Source organism: Arvicanthis niloticus, chromosome 13, assembly GCF_011762505.2.
Source record: "Arvicanthis niloticus isolate mArvNil1 chromosome 13, mArvNil1.pat.X, whole genome shotgun sequence".
Taxonomy (NCBI): domain Eukaryota; kingdom Metazoa; phylum Chordata; class Mammalia; order Rodentia; family Muridae; genus Arvicanthis; species Arvicanthis niloticus.
In genome coordinates this window covers 73,235,542-73,260,348 of record NC_047670.1, presented here as the reverse complement: position 1 = coordinate 73,260,348, position 24,807 = coordinate 73,235,542, and the positions used below count along the sequence as shown (strand labels likewise).

The 24,807-nt window shown below is 46.2% G+C and overlaps 1 long non-coding RNA gene across 7 annotated transcripts in view; it reads right to left on the bottom strand.

The window, feature by feature from the left end:
• Window positions 1-357: 357 nt before the first annotated feature.
• Window positions 358-24,807, bottom strand: part of LOC117719090 (uncharacterized) — a 50,672-nt gene continuing 26,222 nt past the window's right edge. The window contains exons 3-7 of one of the 7 annotated variants that reach the window (XR_013103468.1): window positions 12,248-12,405; window positions 11,790-11,881; window positions 11,083-11,187; window positions 9,640-9,830; window positions 7,745-9,468 (exon numbers count right to left, since the gene is read on the bottom strand). This is a non-coding gene — a long non-coding RNA (uncharacterized LOC117719090). Of the gene's footprint in view, window positions 1,069-7,742; window positions 9,469-9,639; window positions 9,831-11,082; window positions 11,882-12,247; window positions 12,406-24,807 lie in introns of those variants that run through there. The other 6 variants (XR_013103464.1, XR_013103462.1, XR_013103465.1 and 3 more) reach the window with 6 other exon arrangements.

Below are 24,807 nucleotides of genomic sequence, written 5' to 3'. Positions count from 1 at the left end.
AAATTGAACTCAGGACCACTGGCAGAGCAGTCAGTGCTCTTAACCACTGAGCCATCTCTCCAGCCTGGATGACTTCTTTATGCAGCTCAGACTGTCCTTGAACCCCTGCCTCAAATGATCTTCTCAACAAAATAGCTTATCTCTGGGATCTTAAAACTTCAACCTAAGGCTGGAGAGATGGCTCAACTGTTAAGAGCACTGATTGCTCTTCCAGAGGTCCTAAGTTCAATTCCCAGCAACCACATGGTGGCTCATAACCATCTGTAATGGGATCTGACACTTTCTTCTGGTGTGTCTGAAGACAGCTACAATGTACTCATATACATAAAATAAATAAATCTTAAAACAAAAACAAAGTTGAAACATCAATCTAGTTTATACTTTTCAGAAAATAGCCACAAACTCTCAAAATCTTATTATAGAACAAGCTGAAGGTCGAGGGAAAGGTCATCTCTAAAAAATTTTCCCTTGCTTGTTGCCAAGCACAAATAATCTGAACTCTGAGTCCAGTTGCTGAGCCTTTTATAGGAAGCTCTGAAGAAATGTTGCAGGGAACTGTTCTGGGGCATCGGGAAGAGCGATGGGCAGCTCCTGTGGGTGTGGCTTGTTTCCTGGGGCATCGGAAGAGAGTGATGGGCAGCTCCTGTGGGTGTGGCTTGTTTCCTGGGGCATCGGAAGAGAGTGATGGGCAGCTCCTGTGGGTGTGGCTTGTTTCCTGGGGCATCGGAAGAGAGTGATGGGCAGCTCCTGTGGGTGTGGCTTGTTTCCTGGGGCATCGGAAGAGAGTGATGGGCAGCTCCTGTGGGTGTGGCTTGTTCTAGGCATAAAGGCTTTCAAGTCAGCAAATCAGAGAAGTCCAGAAAAGCAGAGAGGAGAAAACATCCTGGTTAAGGCTTCTCTGGAGTCACAGCTGCGACTGAGATGTGTGAGGTTTTAAGAGCCTGAAAAGCCCTGCTTCCCTCGGCCGCTGTGGTCCAACAGAGGCCCTGGATGCACGTCAGGAAAGATGCTCAGCTCTACTCAAGGACAGCACGCGGTTGTCAAGCTGCTTGCTTCAACTCGGGACATCTATACGGAGTTAATAGGAGGGAAACATGAAAGACCTAAGCCATCTTCTTTATGGGTCACAATTTGAAATGTAAAAACAGTTTTCTCAGAATAGAACACACACACACACACACACACACACACTAATTTTTTTGTTTTTATTATTTATTTATTTATTTATTTATTTTCAATTCCAGACAGGGTTTCATGGAGCCCATGCTGGCCTTCAAGATACTATGTAGCCCAGAATGACCTTAAACTTTTGATCTTCCTATCTTGCCTCATAAGTTCTAGGATTATGAGTGTCAGCTGCTTTTTTGTTTGTTTGTTTTGTTAAAGTCTCTCTGTAGTCCAGACTGACCTAGAACACACTATGTAATCTAGCATGACCTCAAATTTCTGGCAATCCTTCTGCCTCAGCTTCCAAAGAGATAGAATTATAGGCATGAGTCACTATGCCTGAATTCTTTTTTTGGTTTTTTTGAGACAGGGCTTCTCTGTGTAGTCCTGGCTGTCCTGGAACGCACTCTGTAGACCAGGCTGGCCTCGAACTCAGAAATCCTCCTGCCTCTGCCTCCCAAGTGCTGGGATTAAAGGTGTGGGCCACCACAGCCCGGCGACTTCTTTTTTAAATTTAATTTAATTTAATTATGACAGAGTCTCACTGTGTATCCCTGGCTGGACTAGAACTTGCTATGTAGACCAGGCTGGCCTATAATTCATAACCATCTGCCTGCCTCTGCCTCCCAGGTGCTGGAATTAAAGGCCTGTGTTGCCACCCATCCACTTTCTTTTAAAGATTTTTTTTTGTTCTGTATTTTGTTTTTTGTTTTTTTGAGACAGGGTTTCTCTGTGTAGTCCTGGCTGTCCTGGAACTCACTCTGTACACCAGGCTGGCCTCGAACTCAGAAATCTGCCTGCCTCTGCCTCCCAAGTGCTGGGATTAAAGGTGTCCACTGCCTGGCATATATATATATATATATATATATATATATATATATATATATATATGAATGATATTCTTTAAAAGACTGGGCAGTGGTGTCACATGTGGTGTCACAGAAAAACTCTGTCTCGGGAAAAAACAACAACAACAAAAAAACAAAAACAAGATTTATTTATTTGTTTTATGCATACAATTACACTGTAGCTGTCTTCAAACACACCAGAAGAGGGCATCAGATCACACTGTAGATAATTGTGAGCCACCATGTGGTTGCTGGAAATTGAACTCAGGACCTCTGGAGAAGCAGTCAGTGCTCTTGACAGCCGAGCCATCTCTCCAGTCCCCCAATTTTATTTTTAAAGACGTATTTTTAGTGACTGGGGAGATGGCTCAACAACTGAGAGCACTTACTGCTCTTTCAGAGGACCTGAATGCAGTTCCCAGCAACCCTGTTGAGTAGAATATAACGGCCTGCTATTCCAGTGTCAGGGGGTCTGCCTCTGGCCTCCAAGAGCATCTGTACACACACTCATGCATAATTAAAAATAATACTTAAAAAAAAAAAAACAATAAAATTTTCAGGTGGTGGCGCATGCCCTTAATCCCAGCACTTAGGAGGCAGAGGCAGGGGATCTCTGTGAGGTCAAGGCCAGTCTGGTTCATGGGTGAGACAAGTCTCAACAACAGCAACAACGAACTAAACAAATAGGAAAATAACAGGACAATGGAGATGAGAAGGAGAAGAAGTCATGGTCTTTAAGCCAGCAAGGAGGCCAGCAGACATGGTAGACAAGTGGTCACACGGTGGGGAGGAAAGGAAGGAAGAGAGGGAGGAGGGAGGAAGGGAGGGAGGGAGGAAAGGAGGAAGGAAGGAAGGAAGGAAGGAAGGAAGGAAGGAAGGAAGCCCAAAGTAGCAGAAAAGTATATTTCATTCAGGTCAGCTTCCAGAAGAAAAAAAAAAGAGAGAGAGAAAAAAAAGAAAAAGGAAAAGTTTGCATTTCTGCCTCAGGCCTCAAAGGCTGGGAGACCCAGGTGACCCTCCTGGTGGCTTATAAAACTTAATTCCATCACTATTCAATCATATAGTATTTAATTATGTATTATTTATTTTCTGGTTTTTCAAGACACAGTTTCTCTGTGTAGCTCTGGCTGTTCTAATTCACTCTGTAGACCAGGCTGGCCATGAACTCAGAGATCCACTTGCCTTTGACTCCCAAGTGCTGGGATTAAAGGTGTGCACCACCACCATCTGGCTCCAACTAAGTATTATTTAATTAAGTATGTCAGGAGTGTATGTGCCAGCTGAGGTCAGAAAGGGGTGGAGCCGCAAAAAAGTTGGTTCTGAAGAGGAAGAAGAGGAGGAGGAGGAGGAAGAGGAGGAAAGTAGAGTGGAGTTGAGAAATTGGTGGGCAAGAGTTGCAACATAACAGGTGGCTTGGACTAGTTGTTGTGAGACGCCAGTTGACCTCGCCTTAAGATGGTGCTGGCTGCCTGAACGCCAAGTTGTAAACAGGCCCTAATTTGGCATGAGGTTGTTGCATGATATGGGCCGATCTGACGTAGATCACTGTATAGAGACGCCACGTGGCCGGAGTGCATTGGCTGGCTACAGGGATTTAAGGTGGACACGGGGAGGGCTTGGGTTGCTTGTCAGAATCTTGCTGAGAACCTGAGTAAACTGCTTTGAGAAGGACTCTGTTGTATTGTGTCTTTCTGCTGGTCAGATAGCGGCAAGTGACAAGTTGTAAAGTGTGAGATTTAAGTAAAAACTTGAAGGTTTTTACTTAATGGCTGGGGGCAGGGCAACCCGATAGAATAGACCCAGAAGTCCCCATTCAGCAGGGAGTCTTTAGTTATATATGGGTGTAAAACAAGCTACCTGGGTCAGAGGTGGTGGCACATTCCTATCCCTGCACTTGAAAGGCAGAGGAGATGGATTTCTGAGTCTGAGGCCAGCCTGCTTTACAAACTGAGTTTCTGGATAGCCAGGGCTATGCAGAGAAACCCTGTATTGAAAAAAAAAGCGGGGGAGGGGGTGATGCTACCTGGAAAAGATGAACAGGCAGAAGCTAGGGCATGGTAGAGCATGTCTTTAACAGCTGCTTGGGAGGCTGAGGCAGAAGGGACCACAGTCTGATTTAATTTAATTTCACTTAAGTGTGTGGGGTCCTGGGTAAATGTGTGGTGTTGTCATGAGCATGACCATGGTCAGGATGTCAATGCCTCCCCTGGTTGGAATTGAAGCTGCCTCCTCCAGGTGTCCACAGGCCTGATTTCCAGGTGTGTTTACAAGCTTGGTTCCCAGGTATGTCTACACGCCTGGCTTCCAGGCTGCTGGTGGTACAGGTCTCCAGCATAGAGCATGGCCCACCCAGTCCCTGCTTTTCCGCACTTTCACCTGTGTGTCTTTCTTTCTTCATCCCCTTGTTCCCCAAATCAGGTTCCCTAGACCCCTCTATGTAGGTCCAAACACTTAAAGAGATCCTGTGTGTGTGTGTGTGTATGACATGTCTTAGTTATTTCTATAGCTATGAAGAAACACCATGACCAATGTTAGTATTCTGTCTAAACTCCACCTCCACAGTTACCTGGCAACAGCCAGGTATGCTCCTCCCCACAATTACCTGGCAACTGCCAGGTAGGCCTGGCCCACTATAAAAGGGGCTGCTTGCCCCCTCCTCACTCTCTTAATCTCTTACTCTCTTACCCTCTCGCCTCTCTGTCCCCTCCCCACCTTCCTCTCTCTCCACGTGATCATGGCCGGCCTCTACTTTTCTCTTATCCTTCCACCTTCTTCTCCCCACCTTTGCCCTATCTCCTGAATAAACCTCCTCCCTCCCCTTGGAACCGTGTGGTCTGGAGTGGTCTGTTCTGAACTGTGGTCGGACTTCTAACAACTAACAACCAAGGCTTATAAAGGAAGACATTTCACTGGGGATCTTTGTTCAGATTAGTCCAGGAGCATGGTAGCAGGCAGGCAGGCATGGCTGTGGAGCAGGAGCTGAGAGCTGACATTTGGTCTGCAAGATAGAAGCAGAGAGAGAGAGAGAGAGAGAGAGAGAGAGAGAGAGAGAGAGAGAGAGAGAGAGAGAGAGAGAGAGAGAGAGAGAGAGAGAGAGAGAGAGAGAGAGAGAGAGAGAGAGAGAGAGAGAGAGAGAGAGAGAGAGAGAGAGAGAGAGAGAGAGATCTCGCTAGCTCAAATTGCGAAGCTCACCCCCAGTGACGCACTTCCTCCAACAAGGCCACACCTCCTAATCCTTCTGAAGAGTCCACCAACCAGGGACCAAGTACTCAAATATTCAAATTACCACCTTCACCTTCCACTCCTGGGCCCCCATCTTTTGTAGCCATATTGTAATGCAAAATTCATTCATTCCAGATCCAAAAGTCCCATAGTCCTTTACAGTCTCAAGACTGTTTCAAAGTCCAAAGTCTCCTCTGAGACGCAAGGCCATTTCTTAACTGTAGCCTCCAGTAAAACTGAAAAGTAAATTACATTCTGCCCACATACAGTGGCACAGAACACACATTACAATTCCAAGAGTAGGAAGTGGGGCACCGCACCGAGAGGAAATCCTGGACCAAGGCAAGGTGGAAACCCGGCAGGGCAAACCCCTGCCTGAAGTCCATGTCTGATGTCAAAGCGCTCTTCAGATCTCCTACTCTGTCTAACTTTATTGACTGTAACACATTTCTCCCCCTGGGCTGTTTCCACTCGTGTCTGCAGCTCTCCTGGGCAGGTATCCCATGGCTCCTGCATCTCCAACATCTTAGAGTCTCCAATGCGGAGTGGGGGGTGGGGGTGGGGGGTGGAGCTTTGTGAGTTTCAGGCCAGCGTAGTCTGAGAGTTGGTTTCGGAAAATTAATGGGGGGGGGGGGGGGTAGCGGAGGAGAGGGCAGGGGAGAGGGGAAGCAGACTGAGAGGAAGAAGAGGACAAAAAGTCAAGAGATAGCCCCAGATCGGGCTCAGGCTTCTCAAGAATGCTGGATCTGCATTTCTCAACATCCACAAGTGTGACTTAGGCAGTTCCCTAAGTTAACGATTAGCCTCTGCCTCCTGTACAGAACAGAGCTGTTACATGCTTAGCAGAGCGGCTGCGACCCCACCAAGATCAGACCGGTTTACATTCCCTCATCCAAAGACCCTCAGCATCAGCTGCAGTCACACACTCCGGACACCACCCCAGGTGCAGGGGATACTGGCCCAGCTGCTCAGACTCCCGAGGCATTAGCATGTACAGGAAGTAAAAGGTTCACCGTTAAAGCTAGGCAGTGTTCAGGAGGCTGGCTCCAGCGCAGGGGCGGGGCTGTTTGGGGGTCACCCATGCTCAGATAAACTCAGACTCAGAAGTTAAACTTGGGTGGAATTGGTCCTTGGTGTGCTGGCGCCCTCTGTGGAAAGAACAGGCTTTTGTGTCTCCCAGGGGGGAAAAACTTGGTATCCATTGCTCAGAGGGGTTTTAAGGAATGTTTTTATTTTGAGACAGGGTTTTACTATGTAGCCAGAACTGGCCTAAACTGGTTATGCAGAGAAGTTGACCAACAACTCTAACTCCCTCTGCCTTCCAAGAGCTGGGATTACAGGAGGGTGCCACAGTGCCTGCATGGCTTTTCTTTTCCCTCTCCTTTTGAGACTGGGGTCTCCTGTAGCAGAGTCGGGCCTTTGCCCAGAGAGGATTTTGCCTTTGTCCTCTCTTCCCACGTGTCCTTTCCCTTCCTGTCTCCTCACGCTGGTCCCTTCTCCTTTCTTACAGGAGATCATAAAGCAGCCTTTAAGGTGCACTGGACACGATTATAGGTTGATAAGATAAAAACATAGGTCTAGTTGTGTGGAAATTCCTTCTTTAAGATTTATTTGGGGGCAGGAGAGATAGCTCAGGGGCTAAGAGCATTAGCTGCTCTTGCAGAGGGCACAGAGAACGAATCCCAGCTCCCAAAGGGTGGCTCACAACGGTCCCCAACTCCAGTTCCAGGGGATGAAACCCACTCATCTGACAACTGTGGCAACAAGGCACACGCATGGTGTACATACACTCAAACACATAAATACATCTTTCTAATAAACTGGTTTAAAGCATTCTCATACTGTAAAATAATTGTAAGCTTGAGAGCCACGCTGATGTTTGCTGCCCCCTACCGGAATGTTTTGGAAGAAAAACCTGAGTTCAATTCCTGGTTACACAGTCAAATAAAAATAACCCTGGGTGGATGGTTAGCTGATTTTACTTTCTAGTTGAAATTTTCCACAACTCGCCATACTTCATCTATTACTTCAGAGACTGGAGACACGCTTGTGTTCTTCTACGTAGCCCTGGGAGCTCCAGGCCCTGGGAGCTCCTCCTCTCAGGCCCGGGTTTCCACAGAGCAACATGAGGGCACCAGGCAGCATCCTCTCAGAGGTATCTTTGGCCCTAACATTCTGGGGCACCTGTCATAACTGCTGAGCCATCTCTCAGCCCAAATATAATCAAATATTTTGTATTCTAAAAGTGTATTCTTGCCTTTAATCCCAGCATTTGGGAGGCAGAGGCAGGCAGATTTCTGAGTTCGAGGCCAGCCTGGTCTACAGAGTGAGTTCCAGGACAGCCAGGACTACACAGAGAAACCCTGTCTCGAAAAACCAAAAAAAAAAAAAAAAAAAAAAAAAAAAACCTGTATGAGTGGGTTTTTTATTTTTGTGTAAGCTTGTGCCACATGCACTTGGTGTCAGGAGAGACCAAAAGAAAATGTGTCAGATCCCTTGAAACTGGAGTTAAGGCCAGTCACAAGCTGTCATGTGTGCACTGGAACAGAACTTAACTCCTCCTTAAGTAAGGGCAGCAGGTCCTCTGAAGCACTCGCCATCTCTCCAAGCCCCCTTGACAAGTTGTTTGTATATATTTTGTTTTCAAAATCAATTGAGTCTCACTAAGTATCCCTGGCTGTTGTGGAACTCTATAGACTAGCCTGGCCTCGAACTCAGGAATCTGCCTGCCTCTGCCTCCTGAGTGTTTGCACTAGAGGTGTGCACCACTATGCCTAGGTTTTCTTCCTGTGGCTGTGATAAAATACCAACAAAGACAACTCGTCGGAGAAAGGGTTCATTGTTTACTGTGGCTCAAGGTTCTGTAGAGGACTCAAGGTCCTTGTGCTTACTGAAACCCAGTTCCTCATGTTGCCATGACACCCAGCCATAATACGATTTCATTGCCAACTCCAAAATGGCAGCTTTACTGCTCTGAATGGGAAATGTCCCATATGCACATTATCTGATATTTGACCCCCACTACCACCCACACTTGAGAACTGCTACACTAGAGAAGTCAGGGAAGGTAAACACTCCAGGAAAAGATACGATGTATAATCTCCTTTCCACACAGGAAGCTGGGAATGGATGTGGTTGTTAGTAACCAAGGTGACCTCTGCCCCATCTGCATGGCTGAGACCACACCAGATCCTCCCCAGGCCCTTCAGATGACACTGTAGTATATAGAACCCATCTTCATGGAAGAGGTGACGTGTACTTTGGAGAGAGTTTTGTGTAATCGTTCCTTTCCTTTTATTGTACACACAGGGTTGTGTTACACAGGAAAACTTTTTTCCAAGTTGTATTGTATTTAAATGTGCCTAAAACAAACTGCCCGGTGTCAGACTCTTTGAAGTTTGAACCAACCAGACTTCTCAGCTCATGGAGACAGACACTCTGCTGACTTGTACCTGCAGAGATCCCATACAACTGATCAGGGAAGGCCAGACATCAGAAGCTTGAAACAGGGTCACATTTCCTCCACAGCCAGGAAAAGCAATGGATACAAGCTGCCGCTCAACTCTTCTCTCCAGTTACACAGTCCAGGGTCCACCAGGGAATGAGTCCTGCCGCGCACACACAATGGATTGGGCCTCCCACCTCAGGGTAACTGAGAGAATTTTCCGAATTTTCCAGAGGCAAACCACTAGGCATGCCCCTCCCTCTTCCAGAAGAGATTTTAGAGTCTATCAGGTAGACATCACAATGAGGTTTGTTTATTAATTTACTGTGATACAAGAACATGTTTTATTAAACCCTCAGAAAATAAGTTTGGGCTTTTGTTCATTTCTCTTATTTTTCTATTTGAGACAGGGTCAGGCTCTCTAGACAAGGCTGGCCTTGAACTCTTCTGCTTTCTGAGAGCCAGGATTACAACTCTGTGCCATCATACCTGGCTTGGGTGGTGCTGGGTTAAACCCAGGCCTCCTGCAGGTTAGGCAAGCACTCTACCAACTGAGCCATGCCCCAGCCCACCCACCAGAGCCCTTGCCTTCTCTGACCTGAGCAGCATTTTGGACCCCGAGCCTTCATTAGGGATTTACATATACCATACTAGCTATGGTTTCTGTAAACAGGCAGGCCTTGAACTTGAGAACTTCCTACTTCCTACTGTAACAGGGCTGCAGATCTTAGCACAATTGGCTCCATACCATTCAGGCTGTAGAACTCAGCACATAGACAGCACCACCTGCCAAAACAGAAACAAAGACCTAATCCATCAAAGTCCGTCAAAGTTCTGGGAAAGTCTCTAAATGTACTACCTTGCCTTTTAAGCTTCTGTAGTTCTGCTTCTGGCTAACTGTTCTTGTTAACTGAAGTATGTCAATCCAGAACATGGTCTTTGTGCTTAAAAACTCACCTGAGAAAGGCTTGGGGCTACAGTGGGATCTGAACACCCAGTGTAGTCTCTGCCAGCTAATAAAGACTTTCTGTTGGCTTACATCCCCGTCCAACTGGTCTTTGGTGGATACCCCACAATACTGCCTCAGCCTCCCTCGTAGCTGTGATTAGAAGCTTGTCCTACCAGGCCTGGCTTTTGCCAGCTCCATTCTGGAAAACAACCACAGAAAATCAGCTTTCATCTCTAAAATATCACGGTTTATTTCCAACGAGAGGGCATTTGGCTTTGTTCTGACCAGCCCTGTATTTCCCCAAAACTCGATGCTTTTGAATCTTCCCTCTCCTCACTGAAATGGCGCCTCAGTTTTTGCTGTACAACACAGCAGAGGAGCCATCTTCCTCAAACCTTTCCTGTAATCAAAAACCATGCCTGGGGCTGAGAAGATGGTTCAGCAGTTAAGAGCACTGGACACTCTTCTAAAAGACCTGTGTTTGATTCCCAGTATGAACATGGTGGCTCACAACTGTTCTAGGGAACCTGGCACATGAATAAATAATAGAATAAATATTTTTAAAGGGCCACTCCACCTGGAGCTAAAGTTCAGGGATGTAGTGCTTGCTGAACGTCTGAGGAGGCTCTATGTCTGAGCCCTCGCTCCACAAAGCAACAACAAAGGGCACATGGTAAGAAAGTTAAAAGTACCTCACATTTTTTCAGTTATCAACATTATTATTCCAGGAAGTATACCATGCCCCCGAGTCTGGAACATTCTCTATTAAAGCAGTATTTATTTAATAATTGTATTTATTCCCATATGTAGAAAGCACCCAGACAGCCCAAGGTGGAATGCCCCTGAGCATGTCGGTTCCGTTTATAGCTTCTTGCTATCAGCTGATAAGGCACTGGTTTTCTGAGGGTCGCTGACTTGCAGGATAATCCTTCCCCTTGCAGTTTTCCTAGCTGCCTCTCTACCTGCTTCCTTCTTTTTCTCCGAAGACATAAAACCAGTCATTTTCATAGCCACTATGAAAATGCACTTACTGTTCCCCGTATGAGTAGTAGAAAGGAATTTGATATAGAAGAGCATCTGTGCATGATTTATGGTCAGACAAGTTACTCTAGTGCTTAGGAAACTGAAGCAATGGTACCCCAAGCTTGGGGCTAGCCTGAGCTACACAGAAAGATTGCTTTAAAAGATAAGCAAAAGCCAGCAATGGTGATGCACACCTTTAATCCCAGCACTTGGGAGGCAGAGGCAGACAGATTTCTGAGTTTGAGGCCAGCCTGGTCTACAGAGTGAGTTCCAGGACAGCCAGGGCTACACAGAGAGACCCTGTCTTGAAAACAAAAACAAAAACAAAAACAAAAACAAAAGATATAAAAGCCAAGCAAACTGACAAAGCCCCCTCTCTCATCTTCCCACACAGCCAGTCCATCCAGGCCTTGCTAGAGGAGACTTACTTATTTCACGCTCTGTCTTCTTGGTGGCTGCCATATCTTCTCCAAGTGCCCCTTGAGAAGGCTAATGTTGCTAGCACAAGGTCTGACAGTCTCACCCTGCAGGGCCTAATTATTGAAGAAGCAGAGGAAGCCCTTAGAACACCCTGACTGAATATGGAAATCACCTGACATGGACCTGAGGATTTTGTAATCAGTTGGGCTCCTGCATGCCACACAGTTGATGAAGTAATTTCATCTCAGGAAAACCACTAAAAGCTCATTCCAGAACAGAAAAACTGAGTCTTGTTCGAGGTGACTCTGAAGCTCCTGTGGGCAGAGCTATGTTTTGTTAATATATTTCCATTCCCAAGGCTTTCTGCAGCTGAACCCCAATTTCCCAGGTGGGTGGGCCGGTTTTAATCTGATCGACATTTCTGCTTTTCGTGGGTTTCCCCAAGTGGCTTCTGAATGTGTTGCAACAAAATTGCAAGGATGTTGACTGAGTACTTCAAATAAACAATGTTTCTGTGCGAGCCTCGGAATTAATGTGTTTGCAAATGGGTTTAGACCGGTGTGTGGAAAGGGCCTGCCTCTCCTTAATAGAAAAATCTTCAAGTAAATCAGATCCTACCGAAGAGTCTGAAAAACAGAGGCAGGGATTAATGATCTTACTCCAAACCCCACCCAGGCTACATCTGACCACTTCCAGCTCCCAGCCCGATACTTACCACCCTTTCACATTGCTTTCCATCAGCAAAATCAGTCCGTTCAGAACAAGAGAGCCGTGACTTCTGTCCCTGACACTCTGCTGTGTGCAGGGCTGGAAAACAAGCTTTTAGTTTTCAGCCAGGGCTCAACACGGAGGCATATAATCAAGTAAATCCTGCCTCTTGCCATCCTGTATGTGGCCCCGGGCTTCCCTGTGACCATCATTCCCAATCCACTTTTTGAGCAAAAGCCGGTTTTGTGGGGGTTTGTTTTTTGTTTTGTTTTTCAAGATGGTTTCTCTGTGTAATTAGCTGTCCTAGAACTCACTTTGTAGACAGGCTAGCCTCAAACTCCCAGATCGCCTGCGTCTGACTCCAGAATACTAGAATTAAAGGTATACACCACAACTTCCTGGCTAAGGTTTTTTTAAATTATTTTTTATTTGGTTTTGGATGAGCAGACAGCGCGAAAATACTACCTTGACGCTATTTCCTGGGCAAAAAGCGAGGTTTTCACTGCCAACCGCGACACCTTATTAATTCGACCTGCAAGCTCTTGCAAAACATCATATTGTCCAGCAGATGGCGCCACAGCTGAATTTTCTCGGGTTCTTGTGCATGCCATGCTTGCAGAAGGCTGGGGGAAAAAAGAATTAAAAAAAATATTCTCATTTTCAGCATATAAGGCCTTCTTTGTTGTGTCAGAGGCCCTTTTTATTAGAATTGGTGGAATTAAAGTTGAGATCTTTAAAAAGGTTAATTGATTACAACCCAAAACATGCAAGTTGGTTTTGTTTTTTTAGAAATATTTGCACTTTGACAAAAAGGATTTATTATTTTCATTTATATGTACCATATGTAGCTGTGTGAGTTTATGTGTACTACCTGCATAGAGGCTGAAAGTCACCCGATCTCTTAGAACTGGAGTAACAGGCAGTTGTGAGCCCCGAGAATGTGGGTGCTATGGAGCCGAACCTCGTCCTCTCCAAGATCAGTAAATAAGCACTCTTTACTGCTGAGCTGTCGTTCGGGTCCGAAGTATTTGAGTGGGAGCAGAGCACGTGTGCAGGGCAAAGTACCGCTGCTTGCGGTGTCGTGAATTCCAAGTGTGTTCCAGGAATTACTCTCAGTGAGCAGGGCCTGAGCTGCAAGCGCTTTTCTCCACTGAGCCCTTTGGCCTGCCCACGTTTTTCAAACAGCAGTAATTGCCACAGGAGCACAGTGGGGCTGGGGGTGGGGATACAGCTCAGAGGTAGAATTCTTGGCTATGATCAATACACGCCGTGTAAATGCATGTCACATTAAAAGAAAGAAAAAAAATGTTACTTAAAAAAGACAGGATGGTCCTGAAACTTAAGCGATCGCCCAGGGTGACTTCCAAGGCGTGGCGGCGGTGAGCTCACCCGCTGCGACGGAAATGGCCTCGGAGGAAGCTGGGCGGTGGCCGCAGCGCCGGGACAGCGCCGCCTGCTGCTGAAAGGCGACAACGCGCTGGACCCGCAGGGCGTGGACCCTGCACATTGCAGAGAGCTCACAAGGACATTAGGAGCCAGGGACATAGCTCGAGCCGCCCCTCTGCCGGGAAGAGAAAGTCCGATGCTTGCTATAGTTAGGAAAGGCAGTCTCCATGAGGGTTTTAGCGGCTTTAATGGTTCGTAAAGCTAAAAAGGATGGATATGATTTGTATAACGTTGTCATTTTAGACCACTCTAGTGGAGAATGGAAAACAGAACCTGATAGGTGTCCGCTTTAATTTTATCTTATTCTGTCTTAATGGGACTTGCCAAATATTAATGGGGCTATAGGGCAGACTTTAAATATGAGCAGGGAATTGCGTTTTAAACCTGGATGCACTAGTCATTTCTGCCTGGCAATTTTATTCTAGGAAGGTTGCAGTAAGATTTCTGGAGTCCCGCCTCCTCTCCCCACTTCCGTTTTCTCTTCCCTCATTTGACAAGAGCCTCTGCACCCATCTCCTTAGAACACGTCATCATCGTCCACTGGAAGAGAGGATTGTGGTACCACCTTTTCCCCCTATGGCTGAAGCCGGCAGAAAGATGATGACGGATTGCTATCTGCTTGCTCTTGAGCCTGCCTGGTTGCCGGGAGCCCCGTAGGATGATGCTAAGGCAGCTCTTACTATGCTGCCTCTCATTAAGCAGCAGGTGCTGTCTCATGGACAACCCTGTGTTCACATTATTCAGTGATTAGGTCTCCTTACTACCTTCCACTCACCAGCAATTGCTAGTGTTAAGAATCTTTCGTAGCTTCGTTTGACTTCTTGCAAGACCCTCATATGGGCGTTTTCATAGAACACTTGCATCTGAAATTAAGCAGTCAGCCAGGGTTGTCAGAGATCCAGGAAGGCCCTGTGGCCACACTTCGGACCTTAACTCTGAACCACTCTGATGCACTCTGGGGGAGGGACAGGCGTTGTCTTCAGCCCCAAACCCAAGCAGTTCACTATGCTCCAGGGAAAAGCAGCAAAGGGTCTGTGCTCACAAAGGGAGCCCTGGCTAACTCATGGGGGCACAAAACAGAAACAGCAGGAGGGTCTACAGGCGGGAGGGGAATGAAGAAATTGGGGATAAACAGTAACCAGGAAGCACAGTGTATATATAAAGCTGACTTTGATTGAGACAGGGTCTCCTCATGTAACTCTGGATGGCATTCAATCCATAGAGATTTATCCTTCTGCCTCCGGAGTGCTGAGGATTAAAGGCAAGCCCACCCCAGCTGTATGAAATGGTAAAAGTCCGTGGCAGGGTAAGTAAAAGGAACGCTATTTACTGGGTTCCTGTTTGACCTAGACTGCGATTCCCATCGTAGCCCATCTGTGAGCGTTCATTAGAGGCTCTTGTTCACTACAACAGTGCCAGAAAAACCTGAATTAGCTCAAAAGCAAGAGAAGGTAAGCTGGGTTAGTAGGTCCCATAGGTGTCTGGGCCCCAAGCCCTCACTATCCGGATCCAACCTGCTGAGCTCTAGAGGTTCTTTGTTTTGAGGACAAAGGGGGATATTTAGTAACTTTTTAGTGAAACGGGCAGATCCAGGAAGATGTTTGACATTTGTTTATCTGCAGAGAGAAAGGAGGGGAATGTCTCCCAGTACTGTATGTAAGTGTCCTTCAGCTAGAAGATACGTGAACAGAGAAGCTGAAAACATTAATACAATGCAAGCTCACATCCCCCTGAGCGACCCTGGACTATTGAACCAAAAGCTAAACTAAGGCAGGGACACCGCAGGAGCCTCCTGTTGAGGCACTCCCCCAGAAAAGCAGCTCACAGCCCACAAAGCCAAGCACTTCTGAGGGGGGGACTGACGTTTTCTTTGTTACTGAGAAGGATCCCTCTTTTCAACTGCGACACCTTCTTTCCCCTCCCTCACCTGTTCCTCCCCCTCCTCCACCCGCTATTCCCCTCTCTTCGGAAGAGATGTCAAAATAAATTCCTCACCTCTGCTATCTGAGCCTTGAATCTTCCGGAACCCTGAACTCTGTGAAAAGCAAGGTCCAGCTATATTTAGAATTCTAACCTGCTGTGAGTTTTGCTTCTCTCCTTCAATTGTGCAAAACCCAAGGCTTTGCACTCTGCCTAAGTCAGGGACACTCCCACCTTTTAGAAATTTGAATCTGAGCTTCCAAGCAAAATTTCCAAAGTGAGCCCTTTCTCCTCAAAATGAAATAAAACCCAAAGACCACTTTCAGGAAGAGGCAACTTAGTGCAGATCCTAAGTTGTATTGGGAGAAGAAGAGGAAGAGGCAGTAGAGCCTCCGTTCGGCCATCACACCCTTGGACTTTTTTCATTTGCAAAATCAGTGTGCAGAGCAGGAGAGCAAGAACCTGAGGAAACCTGGGACTGTTACCCAGGAGGGAAGAAGTCTGCAGCGTGCAGACTGGGTGGGGCATTGTAACACCCGATCATTTTCTCTTTCAAAACAAAAGATTTGTACGTGTTTTAAAATTGTATTTTCTGTTATTGTTTGTGTATGAGGTGAGTGTTAGAGTTAAAAAGAAAAAAAAAACCTGATGAAATATTTGGCCTAGACTGAGGCCTAACCTTTCAGCTAGGCGGAGTACCCAAGGGACCATCCCTTCAAGGGACCATCCCTTATGAAGAGACACACTTCATAAAACAGTTCTTTAATGAGATACTGTATTCCCCCCCTCCCCAGGATCCGCCCCTAGTGCAGCAGCTTGCCGGGACCACAGCCAAGTGTTATTCTGAAGTATTCAGAAAAACATAACTTCTACTCTTTCTTTCTCCTGTCTCTTGTCTAAGCAGGCTTTGCTTCACACTTGGGGCTCTTCCCCCCCACCCCCAAACACACACACACACTCTGAGTGGCCCTCTTTTCTCTGAAGCCTCTAGAGCACCATGTGGCTCCTTGTTTGCCATGTCTGACCTAATGCGGATGGCATGGGGGGTTTGTTGTTGTTGTTAGTTTCCTTTGGCCCATCCTGGAGCTGCTGAAGCTTATAACTGTTTTTGTTTTGACTTTAAAGAGAATCCATTCTCAAATCTTCAGCTCTTGTATCATTGCAGGCTGTGGAGAGCATGCAGATGGGAGAGGCCCATTTTTGTGGAGCCGGTCCCTCCTTTCACCTTTATTTGAAAGCCGGGGTTTGAGACAGGTGTGCACAGTGGGTACTTTCCCTCAGTGAACCATCTCGCCAATCCTGGGGAAATTGGTGTCCCCTCTTGGGGCGCTTAGTCTCGTTAAGAAAATACTTTAGGAATGGATTCAAAGGGAAGACGGAGGACAATTTTATTAGAAGTTAAAACTAAAACAGGGCCAGGCGGAGAAGCTGTAAATCTCAGCTTCACAGAAGAGACTGGAGAAGAGAAAAAGAAAAAAACAAACCCATCCCATTTGACATAAACTGACGGTGAAGGTCAGAAACACAGTAGCAGGCAGCCACTTGCAGCAGAGACAGAAGAAAGGAAAAGTTACATTGTTTCTAAGATCCGGAAAAGTGGGTGGGGCTTATGGCGCTGCCTTAGCACAGCCCTGAAAACCCGCAGTGCTGGTTTGTGGGAATTCTGGGAAGGGAAGGCACAGTATCTCATTAAAGGGATGATTATTCCGCCTATCTCTTTAGGAGTGAACCGTTTTTGCAGGTAGTTCCAGAACCAGCTCATTGGCCCACTAGACTGAAAGTGTTTCAGGCCTGAGATTCCGTCTTCATTGGTCCTTTATTCTTGCTGTGTGGCTAAGATCTTTAGGGTCCCACATCCTTGGTCCAAACTTCAATACAAACTGACTGCCTAAGGACAAATAAGATACTCAGGGGCCCAAATCTGCTCCTCAGGAAAAGGCTGGTTAAGGTTCTCACGGTTATAGTACACACTCGGACTTCTTGGCGTTCATTTTGTCTTTTCTGCTAACCTGTAACATGGGTGAGGAGACGACTCTCTCTGTTTTGGCCAAACTACTGTTAAATCTACTTTACCAGCTTCTTAGGGATATAGAGGGACTAAGGCATTGGTTTATGAATCTAAGCACCTTATAGTAGTGGTGTTGCCAGTGTCCGACTGTTTATATTGACAATTACACACCGTTCGGTTTCAGAAAGGGGCAAGGCACTGAGGTGCATATTTTACATATCAAAGCAGACCTGGTCTCCTGCAGGCTCTCCCAGCATCCCTCAGTCTCTAGCTGGTTTACCCTGCGCCCAACCCTCAACTTTCCAGCCCAGGGGCTGGACTGCCCTTCCCTCAGGGGCTCCTCCCTATATAATCCAGACATTTTGGTACCTCTGTGTGTGTGTCTGTCTGTCTGTCTGTCTGTCTGTCTGTCTGTCTCTCTCTCTCTCTCCCTCCCTCTCCCTCTCCCTCTCCCCCTTCTCTCCCCATGGCAACTCCCCTGGCTTCAATCCTTGGGGCCAGTGAATTTGCCGTAATAAACCTACCTTTAGTATAATCTAATCTGGCTTGAATTTGTTCAGTTGACAGCAGCAGAGAATTAACCAACACACACCATCAAAGACATTTGTCTGCTAAGAAATCTCTTCAGTGCCAGGAGGCAGAGGCGAGGAATCTCTGTGAGTTCAAGAACAGCTAGGGCTACACAAAGAAACCTTGTCAGGGGGGCCGGCGCTGGAGAGAAGGAGAAGGAAGAAGAGAAATCTCTTCAGTGTAAAAAGGGGGCTTTTTTTTTTTTTTTTTTTTTTTTTTTTTTTTTTGCAATACTCCCTTTTCACATTATTAGTTGGTTCTCTTAAAAAGTAATACAAATGTAAACTGGGTGTGGTGGGGGCACACCTGGACCTAGCACTCTGGTGGCCAAAATAGGAGGGTGCCATCCTGGCTACAAGGTAAACCCTGTCAACAAAACAACAACAAAAACATGGCAGAGCTTTTGCAGTGGGTGCCACGCCGAGTTCAATCCCTAATACCTCAACTCCATAAGTAACACACAAAACCAAAAGGACATTTTAACGTTGTCTCTTTAAAAGAAATGCATTCCGAATTGCTCCTCTCTGAGCTAAGCCTGGAATGAAGGCAAAGGGGCTTGGCTCAGGCCTCATCACATTCCCCAAACACTTGGCCCATCTGCTGTCTGACTGATTCTTAGACCAAAATTCACACGTGGCTTCAGCTCCTGACAGCTGAAGCGGTCTTTTTTTGTTGAATTGGAATTTGAGTTTGGGGCTGGTTGGGATGAGTTCACACCCACCCACCCTAAAAACAGGTTCTGTGGGTTAGAGAAAGCTCTCTGAGCTGAGAGGGATGGGCAGACATTTTAGAAACAGCCCAGGTTTATTACTTGGAAATTCCCCCCAACCAGGCTCGTTTCGTGTGTATTCCGGCTCATTGCTTGCCTGTGTTTGGGTTCCTACTAAATTTCATCTGCCTGCTAAATATTCACTTGTATTGTGTTTAGAACAATGGAATATTTGAGTGCTTCTGGGCCTCTATGAAAGCTAAACAGCAGGAGAGCAGCTGCCCGCAGCTGCCCCAGCCCTCAGACAGCCCTGAGACCAGGCTGGTTAGCCCTCTCTGAGACCCTCCAAAGACTCCCTTTCAGATTCAAGGCCCAGCTAGATCAAATGAGCAGATGTCACAGGCTTATCTTGACCTTTGTAATTAAAGAAAAACGTTGATAAACAGTCTTCATAATTTGAAAAATTATGACAATCCACACATTGTGAATATTCATAACTCTGCCTTGTGTTGGTTGATGGCAGCTTCCCCTACCCTGGGCATTAGCAAAGCTTTTAATCACGGGGTTCAAAATTCCCAAAATATGTTACCTCATATTCTGAAGAACTTCAATTTAAAAATCATAAGCCCCTTTGGGGATAAGACCTCCATATTTGGAGGAAATATTTGCACTTCATATTTTCCACATGTACGGCGAGGCTGTAGACGTTTGACATGCAGCAGGTATCCCGCGAATTCATGCGTTAGCCAGGCGCGCTGCACTAGCCAAGTGCGCACGCTCCTAACCCTAGCACTCAGGAGGCAGTGGAAAATTCAGGAGTTCAAAGACAGCCCAAGTCCCTGCTCCTTGAGGCCATCTCAAAAGAAATAAAGCAACTAAGAGACAGCGAAGAATGTAAGCTAATCCCAAATTTAGGCCACCCTGTCAGCACAGTATAGTACCACATACATCATTCACACCAAAAATATCTTAAGTGCTCTCCATTCAGAGATTCTCTCATTTAGACAGGCAGGCTGCTGTGTCACAGGTGCTGCTGTGGGGACCAAATGAGGTGGCACTTGGAACAGACCACCATTACTATTACCCCATTTTACATTTGACAAACGTCACTCCAGAAACACCGCTAATCAACAGTCGTCCCAGCTGGCGTTCTCCAGTGCCTTTAATTTGGTTTTGTTGTCGTTGTTTCAGGTTTGTTTTGTATTGGACAGGGTCTCTCGGTGTCGGACAGGTTGGCTTCTTCAGTCTCCCAAGGGTCTGGATCATAGGTTTGCATCCCCATGTCCGTCCTCTATAGCTTCCAGGCTGCCAACCACGCCCATAGGTCCACTCATTAACCATTCTCCTTTGAGGCAGGATTTAAGGTTTCCTCTGAAAGACCATCCCCCAGAAGCGAAAGGAGTCAAAACAAGGTTTGGGATCATTCCCTGTGCTACCTCACTTCGTCTTTACAACATCGCCTTTGTGAGTCGGCTACTAATAGCTCAGGTATAAGGAATTAATGACTGGAGAGTGAGGGCTAACTACCCGGAGGCAGGGGGCTAAGGATAACTGTGAGAACACAGCGCGCCTGCGCTGGGCCTCTCTTTGAGCTCACAGTGCAGATAGAGCCGCCTGCTATTTCCCCGTTCCTCTAAGTTGTTAGTAACACTTCAGTCAGCCCTAAAGCTTATGCCTGTTTCAACCTGCCCCGTGAATACAAACCCAGTTAGGTGTTGACTTGTGCCATGAAGTCATTTCAAAGCCCAGGCTGAGGGAAAACAAGTGAAAGCGGTTCTGATGCTGGGACAACATCTGGGAGTAAACATTTCAAAGGAGCTCCACAGGGCACGGATAGGAAACAGACGAGTCAAACAGAAAATACAGCATGGCGCTAGTTCTGTTTTTAAAAGTCACACAAAACAATGACACACTTACACACATACATCCTTGACGACCGAAGGAGAAACGTTGGTAACGCTGCTTCTCTGGGCGGGGGTTGGGGGTGGGGTGGGGAGGGGGCACCAGGCTTGAGGTGAGAGAGTAGTGACATTTTACAAGATAGTTTATTAACATAATGGGTATGTAAGAGAAAGGGGACAAAGGACTGGGTGGGGCGGGCAGAGACGCTGTCAGAAAATAAAAGAACAGAATAAATCTAATAAACAATTTTTTAAAAGAAAATAAAAGATTCCCCACGTGCTGTAAAGGGAGTGGCATGACCACACCAAGCTAGTGTGTAGAGACAGATAGATGTCGGCGGCTTAACAGCTCATCGTGAATTAGATGGTTTTTAGTATTTAATATTTCTTACATCTACCGGAAAGGTTCTCACATTGTGGCTCTTGGAACCGGACCAGCCTGGACTGGGGGAGGTCTGTGTTTCTTTGTGTTGTTGGACTAGTTTCCTTATCTACCCAGAGAAGAGAATGGAAAGAGACGGGCTCCAGAGAGTGCGGTGAGGATTAACTGAGAGAATAAATGGACAATAACTCCATTGGGTCCCAGCCTGGTGTTCACCCTCTTCCTGCCCAAGACCTTTCACTTTACCTGATTTTTTAATTTTATCTTTTAAGATAATTAAATGTCCATCTCTGAGAACATTTGTTCATTGCTAAATACCTACACCAGCACCAACTTAAATGAATAAAGCATTGGAATTTGGTATAAAAGATTGACAGTCAGGCTTCACTGATTTGAAACTTTACATTGTGCAAATGTTTCTTTTTAAGCATCAGTAGCCTGGTTCATCTATTAATTTTAAGAAATATATATAACCGAATTTAAAAAAAGATACTCTCTTCTTTGTGAAATCCATTTTTTGATGTGACAGATAAATCACCCAGACCAGAGACACCTTTAAAAATACAAATCAAAAATGTAAATAGTTTTGCATCTTACAGTATGTTTATTCATGACCCTAATAAAACTTCAGACGCTTGTGAAATTTCAGCACTGAAATCATAAGCCTTGTATTAAGAGGATTTCAAAGACAGAAAAATGCTAATGTCACTGGTATAACTTAATACAAAAAAAGAAATGAGAACCCACTCATAGCCTTAACAGCACACAGCCCCACATTCACGGTTACCCATGATGTAACTGTCTTCTGTTTCAACCTCACCTTTGGAACAGACCCACGCTCTCTCCTGCCTTTGTTGGATGTACTCGAATTCTAAAAAGCACAGAGACCTGCAGATTTCTGGTGCAGTAGATAAGAATCCAGTTAGCGACGTTTTACACTCTGAATGAAGGAAAGGATTGATCCGTAGAACCCGTTTCCAAGCACACAAAACTCGTCCCTCTGAGATCCTCCTGTCATTAACCGGGGCTGTCAGCTCAGAGCTGGGCACCCATTGTTCACTTTCTTCTACTCTAATTAGATTTGACAGATTGCTCTTTCTGGCTTGACTGGCTGTTGCCAGGAACCCAGAGAAGAGATGGGGCTGACCTTGTCATTGTGCCCGTGGGACCTGAGCCCCTCATCCTAGTCAACAGATGACAGAAATACATATCAGCAGCTTCCAATCTGTTCCTTGCCTTCGTCTCTGGCTCCTTCTGTAAAAGCTCCCGACAGTCTGAGTTTTCTTATCCTCAATACTGAGAAAGTGACCACCTGGGTAGGTTATGGGAGTATTGTTAAGTGGTACTCTATATTGTTTGTATTAACACTACAACCTTCGTCTGTAACATTGTGACCTTTGTTTTTTCTGCAGGCTTCAGAAAGAGGGTAGGTAGGTGGGCACACTCCCTCCCTTCCCCTCCACTCTCCTTCCCTCTCCTTCCCTCTCCTTCCCTTCTTTCCTTCCTTCTTTTCTTTGTTTCTTCAGGGCCTCCTATATCTCAGGCTCAGTGCCAAGGTTCTAACCTAGGGGTTGTACCTGCTAGCCAAGCACTCTTCCTACTGTGATGCCCAGGGTACCCAGTTTAGCCATATAGCCCTGGCTGTCTTGGAACTTGCTATATAGACCAGGCTGGACCTAAATTTGTAGTAATCATCTTGCTACTGCCTCCAGCAGTCTATTTAAAATGGCATTCAGTATTTATTTGTGGAGGAGGGGCACATGTATGAAATCAGTGTCAGGACTGGTCTCAGGGTATCCGGCTTGCAGCAAGTCGCTTTCCCTGCTGAGCTGGCTCACTGGCTCTAACTAGGAAGCTGTTAGAATCTTGCACTGGAGCCAGGATATGTTGAGTGTTTCACGATGCAGAGCTGGGACTTCAGATGACTGAAGCCAATCCATTGCATGGTTCCTGTGTTTTCCCTATCTGTCAAACATCAATGAACTCGGACCCAGACTTGCTATGTTGCTACTACATAAGAGTTATGCCATGAAATGGTTACTGGAAGCGACCTTAGAGACCATCTAGTCTAGGAATGGTAGGATGGCTCAGTGGGTAAGGCTGCTTCTCTCTAAGATTTAAGTTCCATGAGCAGAACCCACATGGTGGGAGGAAAAACCTACTGCCCCGCACGTTGTCTGTCCTCTGAGACATACATATACTGTGACTCACACACAAAATGACACACACACCTAAAATAAATAAATGTATAAAAACAAAAAATTTGGAGATAGGGTTTCATTATATAACTGGCTGTCCTGGAACTCACAGAGATCCACCTGCTTCTGCCCCCAAGAAGTAGGAGTGTGTAACACCATGACACCATGACTTCACTACACACACACACACACACACACACACACACACACACACGTTACATATTAGTCTATATGACCTCATTCAAATATCTCTATGTGAGATCATCTACTCTCACAGCTTTGTTTGGGAGGTTTAGAGAGTGGATCTGACACCCACAGAAGTGTTAGCTAACAGCCACTAACCCTTGACCCTGAACAAGAGCCTGCTGATTCTTTGGCACTAGTGTAGCCCCATCACTGTCCCCTTCGTCCTTGATAATAAGCCACACTAGTCAGGAAAACCATTCCTTCCCCCCGCAGAAGAAATTCTTAGTGGAGGACTGAGGAGACTGTCAGAACTAGTCTCTTGCAGAGAGCTTGCCTACAGCAGATGCTGAGTCATCAAACAGCAGTGGATTCTTGGGAACAACAGGCTTGAGAGTGGCCCTGGCTGTGACCTTGGCCTGAAGAACTATTAGCAAGACTTTTAGAAAGTTCTTGAGACAGGCTGCTTACCAGGCTGTGACATGAACCAGTTCACCGTGTCCACGCCCATTCGCCTACTGGAAAGTCTTTTAAAGTGTATGGTCACTGAGCTTTGAGCCCCGAGCCCCAAAACACTCACTCAAGTGAAGATCTGAATCACAGAGCGGAGCTTCAGAAGGAGCCAGGAGAGGGGATGCCTCTGTGCAGAGGAGCCCCTACTAGGGGAGCCATGATGGAAAGGAGGAGTGGTGAATTTTCCTTGCTTGAGGTTAAAGTGGTTATCTAAAAATCACAGAGGAGGTGATGCTGTAGCTAAGCTGCGGGAGAGAAATGTTATTTTCCTGAGGGTGAAAGGATGCAAGCTCATGGCTTGTAGTGGGGGATCTGCCTGGGATGGGAATCCGTGCCTGTAATCCCAGCACTTAACCTTAGAAGCTATCATTTAAGATGATCCTTAGCTATATAGAAAGTTTGAGGCCAGCCTGGGCTACGTGAGACCCTGTCGAACCACAGACAAACAAACAAACAAAAATCCCAAAAGTATGTGTTTGGGGGGAATTGCTAGGCACAGTGGCACCATATGAAATCCCAGCACTTGGGAGGCAGAGGTAGGTGGATCTCTGTGAGTTCTAGGACAGCCTAGTTCACATAGTGAGTTCCAGGCCAGCCCCAGCTACATAGTGAGACCCTGTATCAAAAAAGAAAAAAAGAAAAGAAAAAACCAACATTACCTACATAGTGAAGCCAGCCTGAGCTGTATGCTAGAGAGACAGAGACAAGCAGAGAAACAGAGAGTATGAGCCTGTAGGGGGAGTTTTAATGCATAGCTTAAAGAAGCAACCTCAAAAAGAGGAGAGTCAGTGGAATACAAAAGAGACAAAGGAGTCTGCATTGGTAACTTTGTTGTTTGTTGTTGTTGTTGTTTTTGTTTTGTTTTTCGAGACAGGGTTTCTCTGTGTAGCCCTGGCTGTACTGGAACTCACTCTGTAGACCAGGCTGGCCTCAAACTCAGAAATCTGCCTGCCTCTGCCTCCCAAGTGCTGGGATTAAAGGCTTGCGCCACTACCCCCTGGCCATTGGTAACTCTTAAGCAAAGGACTAACATGACCCAAACTGCAGGTTGTTGGTTGATTTGGGGAGTAGAGGGGTTGTTGTGTTTTTTTTCTCAAAACAGGTTCTCACTACAGAGCTCTATAAAGGATTCAAGGCTAACCTTGAACTCACGGAGGTCCCTCTGACTCTGTCTCCCAAGTACTGAGATTAAAGG